Source organism: Mycteria americana, chromosome 6 (genome assembly GCF_035582795.1).
Source record: "Mycteria americana isolate JAX WOST 10 ecotype Jacksonville Zoo and Gardens chromosome 6, USCA_MyAme_1.0, whole genome shotgun sequence".
Classification (NCBI taxonomy): domain Eukaryota; kingdom Metazoa; phylum Chordata; class Aves; order Ciconiiformes; family Ciconiidae; genus Mycteria; species Mycteria americana.
Window position 1 is genome coordinate 23,176,487 of NC_134370.1, and position 7,173 is coordinate 23,183,659.

At 40.9% G+C, this 7,173-nt stretch overlaps 1 long non-coding RNA gene across 1 annotated transcript in view; it reads right to left on the reverse strand.

Moving 5' to 3' along the window:
- LOC142411305 (uncharacterized) overlaps window positions 1–6,994 on the reverse strand; it is a 192,246-nt gene extending 185,252 nt beyond the window's left edge. Inside the window, exons 1-2 of the long non-coding RNA XR_012776157.1 lie at window positions 6,853–6,994; window positions 4,337–4,431 (exon numbers count right to left, since the gene is read on the reverse strand). This is a non-coding gene — a long non-coding RNA (uncharacterized LOC142411305). The remainder of the gene's footprint in view (window positions 1–4,336; window positions 4,432–6,852) is intronic.
- Between the last annotated feature and the right edge of the window lie 179 nt (window positions 6,995–7,173).

The following is a 7,173-nucleotide window of genomic DNA, read 5'->3' on the forward strand; positions in this document are numbered from 1 at the left end:
GCACTTTGCCAAGAGCAATTCTTTTTGACTACTTTGTTAAGGTCAAATTCCCCACACACCTCTACCATAACAAGGTTGGATCCAATCACAGTTCATATGGGAGGGGTGCACAAGACTACAGGCCACCAAAGCAATGCTAGTGTTCCTGGGAAGTTAGCACTGTAAAAAACTCAGCTGTGAGTCATGTACCTCTACCATTCCTGCCTAAAAAACTCCTGTAGCTAATAGCAGCGAAGATTTTATTTTCTCTGTAAGCCTGCTATTTGAGACCAACATAAGTCACTTAGCAATGCATTGCGTGCTATTCCTGATTATGTAGGAATACCAAGTAACTGAAGAGAAATAATATGCATCAATGACTAGGATTTTTACAAGGATTTAGCCCTTCCTGTTTCCTCCAGATTGACATGTATTCATCTTCAAGGCTGAGGACTACAAGCCACACAGTTAACTCAAAGCTCTGATGTTACATTGGTAAATCCTTCCATATAAAATGAGAGAGATACATATAAATATATATATATATCTTTCTTTGCTTTCACTACCCCTATTCAGGAAGCTTCTTCAGTACTTTGAAGTAACGTGTTCATGTTGCTAACATTACATTGTATGAACAGAGAGTATTTTTTAAAAGATGTATGGTCTGGGTCATTCACAGAAAGCGTTCACTTTCAAATTGTTCAGTAAAGCAGACTCACTTCCCAGAAAAGGTGCTGCCCCATCAAAACTTCAGTTCACATTTCAGCCTTGATCTGAATCCAAACTCCACAACTAGCCTTTATCCTGACAATAAGCCAAACCTTTCTTCAGATACTCCTGCATTCTCCGAGCTGTGCAAAACCCATGCTGAGGTTTGTGACTCATGCCCATTATTAGTTTAGTCAGATTATAGACAGTTTTGATGTCTGGTTCTCAGTACAATGCTGCAACATTTACGACATGTGTGGGAACAGCGAAGGAGGGGACTGTCAACTGCATTTCTATCAATCACAGACTTTTATAAACCTACCTGCAGAGGGACTGTACCAGCAGAAATGCTCTAAGAGCCACAGGTCTTCAGGCCATCCTTAAACTCTCATGAAATCCCATCCAGTGAGCTATAACTGCCCTTTCACCTTGCTCTTCCTCCTTCCTTCCGAGCCCATCTGGCTAATAGGTCAGAAGTGAGGACACCTGTGCACAAAGCCATTGAAGCTGGGAGATTATTTGCTAACTCTGGGGGTTTAGTTCCCATCTGAAGCACCTGCTGTTGGCCCTGACTCACACGGGGGCTGAATCCACTACCGGTGGCCCCTGATTCACCTTTTCGGTGTTTGTTCTGTTAGCGTCATTGGAGGGGTATGCAAGGAGCACGGCCTGCCTCCCTCCCACACGGGGCTTCCCGGGAGCTGACGCTCCTAGCCCTCGCCACCGGGATGCTGCAGCGTTGCAAAGCTCCTACTGCGGCCTCAGAGTGGCATCTAGTGCCCGGCTGCTGCACTGCTCTTCGCCAGCACCCCTCGGCAGTTTCTCTGCTCTGCCGGGGTTCTCACGCACATCAGTCCAGCTGCTGCCCAAAACCCAGGGTCAAGGACTCCGCCTTGGACAACAAGCAAAATAACTGGGCTACCTCAAGGGAGTGCGCCTCTCATAAACGGCAGGATTAATGGATTCCACAGGAAGCAATCAGTAGTACAGTAAAATAAAAAAGGGAGTGAACTTACCCTTCTGGTTAACCAGACCGTGCTGTATGAAGAGGACAATTTCTATACAGCCCACACTAGAAGATGGCAAGTTCTATTTAACAACATTCACCCTCCACTGTACACTGGTTACAGTGGTTTTACTAATAGGTACCTATGGAAATCTGATTGAAATTACTAAGCATTTCTTCAAAGGCCATGCCTGCTCTCAGATACTGCAACTTTTGTTCACTGCTGCTCAGAACAAATTTGCCTCCTAACCCTATTTTTTCAAATTCATTTTCCCTCTTTTTCTATGTGCCAGTCAAATCTAAAAAGCAGAACCTTCCAAGAGCAGGGCATCAAAAGAAGACAAGGAACTGAATGCACATCCAGGGAATATTTTCCAGAGATCAGAAATAACAGCCATCAGAATCCAAAAGACACAAATTGCCTGGAGCTCTTGAGGAACTCCTGAAGGCAGCATCCTTTTTTTTATTATTTTTTTTTATTACATGATTTACTCAAGTATAATTTTATGGTGTATAATTTAATCAGAATGCTCTGCAGGCAGGTACATTATCCCAGCTGAGTATGCTTCCTCTTTTCAGCCTGCCTGAGATGAAGTGGTTGGATATGTTAAAGAAAAGCTACATAATTATATAAGAAGTAGCTTTTTAATACATTTTTCAGTAGCAGATCTCAAAGGGTTTTAAGAAAAAAAGGACAAATGTTGCTTGTTTTACTTTGTCCATCTGTGAAATGAGGATAATACCTAAAGACAGAGGGAGGTGGGGATCAGAACCCAAGTGTCCTGAGCTCTTTCCAGTATAGAAATAGTTAGTTAGATTTTTCCCATTATATGCCAATAAAAGAAATACATCCGAACGAAAGAAATTAGAGATAGCAGTAAGACAGAGGGCTTAAATCATGTTCTGATCCTCTCCATATTTTAGTTCTGCCAACTGCAAAAGTCAGGCATTTATTATGTAAATTCAGAGACATGTTCAAATATAGCCAGATATGTAGCATAATTGTCCAGTTCTTAAAATTCCTCTAAATTAGGGAAAGCCTTCACACTTGAATTCTGGCTGAGTTAGCTGCTACAAAAAATAGAAGACAAAAATGACTTTCACATATGAATGGAACAGAAGAACAGATCCTGTCAATATTTTATCTGTAATACACATGACAAACTAACAAGCTTCCAATAAATTAAATTTAAAACAGTTTGGCCTTGGCCTGGCAAACTGTCCACTATCTATGTTAGCACATGGCTGAGAAGTATTCTAGGGTCAGAAAGTTCTTCTTGGCAATAGGGCCTGCATTCACAGGTAAAATGCAAGAAATCACAACACTACTGATTCTGCAAATGTCAGTTGCTTTAGAACAACACAAGATACATCAGCAGCAGACTGTTGCCGAAGGCTAGAAATAGTACTGAGAAAGCCCTGTATCACACTTGCCAAAAAATAAAAAAAAGTGTACATTGTGAGAGTCATACGCAATGACTAAGACCCAGCCTATTACTGAACTCTAACTAGCTACACCTACAAGAAGCTCTGAAAAGCTGTCCAATGTAGAGCACGTAGCACTTACAAGATCTGCACCCAGGACACCATGTTCAAATACGTAGCAGTCTAAAAGCTCCTCCTAGCTGTGGGATCATCTGACATTGTCAGCTGGGAAGGTCTTTTTGCTATAACTACCATCAACTTTAGAATTACTTTCTCCACTGGCTTAAGTACATCACCATCCTATATAACAGGGCCTTTTGCAGAACAAAAGCCTCTTCAGGGCTCTTCAGTATCATCTTCTTACTGCTCCTTTACAGTTGGCCAAGTCGAAGGAGCAGCTCGAGACACCCTGGCCCCTTATAGACTAGCTTTGCTCAACATGTTGTAATCAGAGACTGAAAAAAACCCTTTGTTCCCCAATTATTTTGTTTTTTTCACATCCTCAGAAATGCTCCTAAGTAGCACACTTCTAACTGTAGGATGAGTCAGAGAACACAAATTCCTGATTCCTTTTTCTGGCTCTGCCACAGACTCATACTGAGACTTTTGGAAATACATGTCATCTTTCTGTGCTCCAGCCTACTGTATTTAAAATTATAAGACACAAATGTAAAGCACAATGAGTTCCCTGACAGAAAGATGACAGACAAATTATTCATTTACTTATTATTCAAGTACTTTGCTATTTATTTTTAGATAAATTGCTCATTTCTCTGTCACTAAAAAAAAAAGAAAGTTTTTATACCTGTGAACACTAGAAAGCTAAATAAGTCACAATACAGGAATGAAACAGATTCGTTTGTCACAGACAACCTCAGAATTGTCTGTTATTTGACTACAAGACCTTTGTTACTGTGATAAGATGTACATGTAGCAGTAAATAAAAGGAGGCAAAGAGTGACAAAAAAACCCAAGGAAATATGCGCGTAGAACTTTCCTGTTACCGAGGAAGAGTAAAGACAAAAAGGCTCTAATAAATCTAATTTTAACCTCGAGATGCAGATTAATTTACCTGTAAGACTCTGAAATTGTATCAGGAGTTTTCCCAGGAGCAACGGAAAGAAACATCTTTTGGATTTCAAATTAAGCACATTTGTAATCAACTGGGAAAGAAATATGAGAGCATGGCAATAGCATTTTCAGAGTTTAATGACTTACGCTTTCAGTTGCCTGCCTTCTATAATACACCCAGCAGAGGGCTCCAGGACCCCAGTCTTGCTCGTTGTCTGAAAAGCAGCAACCCTCCGAAGCTCCTGCAAAATTGGAATTGGAGAGTTGGAGTCTCCTTTGGTTGGAGCAGAAAATCTGAGAGCGGTGTGTGCTTTCAAAGGTGTGCACAGCAGTTGTTTAAATTTTAAGGCTTTGAGCATGAACACTCACTGCTGTTTAAAAGGAAAAAAAAAAAAAAGGACTTTGTTCTCAAAATACACTTATTCTACATTGCTGAAATGGGTCTCTGTAGAGGACTGAAGATAAATCACAATTAAAATGCAGTTTAGTTTAGTAAGAATAAAAGCAGTGGACAAAAATTAAAGCTATGCACTATGCATTAAAGCTATGTACTATGCATTAAAGCTATGCATTAAAGCTGTATTCTAGGCTTCACAACAGGGAAGAGAAAATGTTTTGAACAGTCTCAAGGACACATATGAACGTGTGATAGGATTAACTAAAAAAATGGGAAATAAAGCCAGAATATCAAGAAACACATCCCAGTAATGAGCTCCTTTCTTCAGATTAAGCCCCATCACAGCAGCCTTTCAAAGCTAGAGTAGACAAAAACTGCAGACTACCCATTGTAGGGAACATGCCTATATTAAGCAGGGGGCAAAACCAGGTGGAAAGGATACTTTTTTGTTCTCTAATTTCAATTCAAATAGAAAAGAGAAGCATGTGTAACTGTTAAAATTACTCACATACAAATATCATCCGCCCACATATTAAAATGCCACAGAGCAAACTTATTTCGAGTACGTTATACAACAAGGAGTTAATAATAAGCTGGAGAAGGGACAATTTTCCTCTGGCTTGATTCAACACACGTGCATTATTCATCACGTTTGTGAAAGAATATGAATCCCATCAAATAATTAGATGGTGTGTTAACTTCCCTGGTTTGCAGCAGCCTGTGACTGACGAGTAGAAGGGCTCCCCAAGAACAATTTCCTGCAATGTCGCTCCCTTCCGCCTGGACCCTTGGTGAAGGGTGTGTTTTGTGTGTTTGTATAGGGAATCCCTGTGGAGTTTTTGTTGAGCTTTAGGTCAAAACCCTCTGAATTTAACTTTAAATTGGGGAGCTATTAGGTGCCATATTTGTTCTGGTATCTATTACCAATACTACAATACTGGTCATCTTCCATTAGTGTAAATGAAAAAAAAAAGGAACTGCCTTCTTACATCATTTTGGATTAGAGTAAGGTGAGAAGGTGAAATATTAAATTGCAGCAAAGTATGCTAAAAGAGAGAAGTCTAAGTAGTTATAGGAGAATTTTAGTGGTATTTTAACTTAGATTTTCTCAGCCCTCTGCTTCGAAGCCCAGTGTGGTTTTCCCCTCCCTTCATTACCCCCAGGATGGACTGCCCTGATCATCAGCCAGATTGATAGTCAACTTCAAAGTATTTGTAGTAGAAAAAAAACACAAACAGTGGTCCTGTCTGTTGTTGTTCTGAAACCTATGGTTTACAAATCATAGGATTTGTAAGGATTTACAAATTGTCTGAACTGATGGCATCTGAGAACTCTCAAAACTTCTCATGAGCCTCAAGGTTTCCAAGCAAGTCAAGGAAACTACAAAGCAGACTGAGGCAAAACAAATAAATCCTTAAATTCTGCTGACGAATAGGGTGCCATGAACTACCTGTGGGAAAAGCTGGTAGAACCTCATATGCTCTCATAACATAAATTAGGAAGTTCTGTTCGAGTTCAGTCAAGAATTGACGAGGGAAGTTAGGTCAGACAAGGTAACGGCAATTGTTTCTCTTAGCTTTAAAGATTGTTAATTTCTAGGGGCTTTACATGTGCTGTTTCATTTTCTTAAAAAATTCCCCCTCCACTTCACTGCTAATGTAATCCAATTTCCACCATGTACCTGCCCCAGAAGCAGCTGCATTTTCAGCATGCCCTTTATATAGTGGGGTCACACAAGTTGAAACCCATCCTAGAAATTGGAGGCTTGTTGGGGGATTTTCAAACTATTTCCCAAACTAAGGTAAAACCACAGATTGGAGGACAGATAATGCAGCATAGTTGATTAGTTTCAGTTAATGTATGGATAAGTGCAGCAAAAACAGTCAAAAGTAGAAGAATTCAAAGACAGTGAATACTCCTACAATGAAGTATATCCATACAATGTAAAGGGAGGAATGTATATACATTTAAGCAGAAATAAACAATGGAAACAGACTCTGCTCTTAATGACACTGGAGTGATGTTCCCTACCCAGCTGGCATTACTCTGGATTTTTCCTGGTACTGCCAAAGGCAGAATCAGGCTCATTTGTTTGGTATTTAGCAACACATTACTGACAACCATGAGTCGGAGAATAACTATGCCTTGCTGCTTTTGGATTTTTATGAAGGAGAAGCACCTGGCATCACAGAATTAATTCTCCAAAACTGCTCCAGGAAGCACCTACTGTCCTTGTCAGAACCAAGTAAATCGATGAGCAGCTCACCTGATTGGGGAAGGGGGACTGCAGCCAGCAAGCAGGGCAAAAACCGCGGTCCTGCCCCACAGCTTGGCTCTGCTGCGACTTCTCTAAGAGCCTGAGGCCACCCTAACATAGAGCAGTCCTCCAAATCACCAGAAGAAACGGAGCCAGGAGACTCTGCATGCAGCTCCCAACTTTTGCAAAGACAGCAGCTTGGGGAACGAACGTCCCCCAAATGGTGCTTCCACCTGACAAGAGCTTTGGCTAGGGAGAACCACCCCAAGGAGCTGGGCAGCCTTGCCCAAACACTCGCAAGCGTGCTATTTTCATCAGGGAATGCATCTC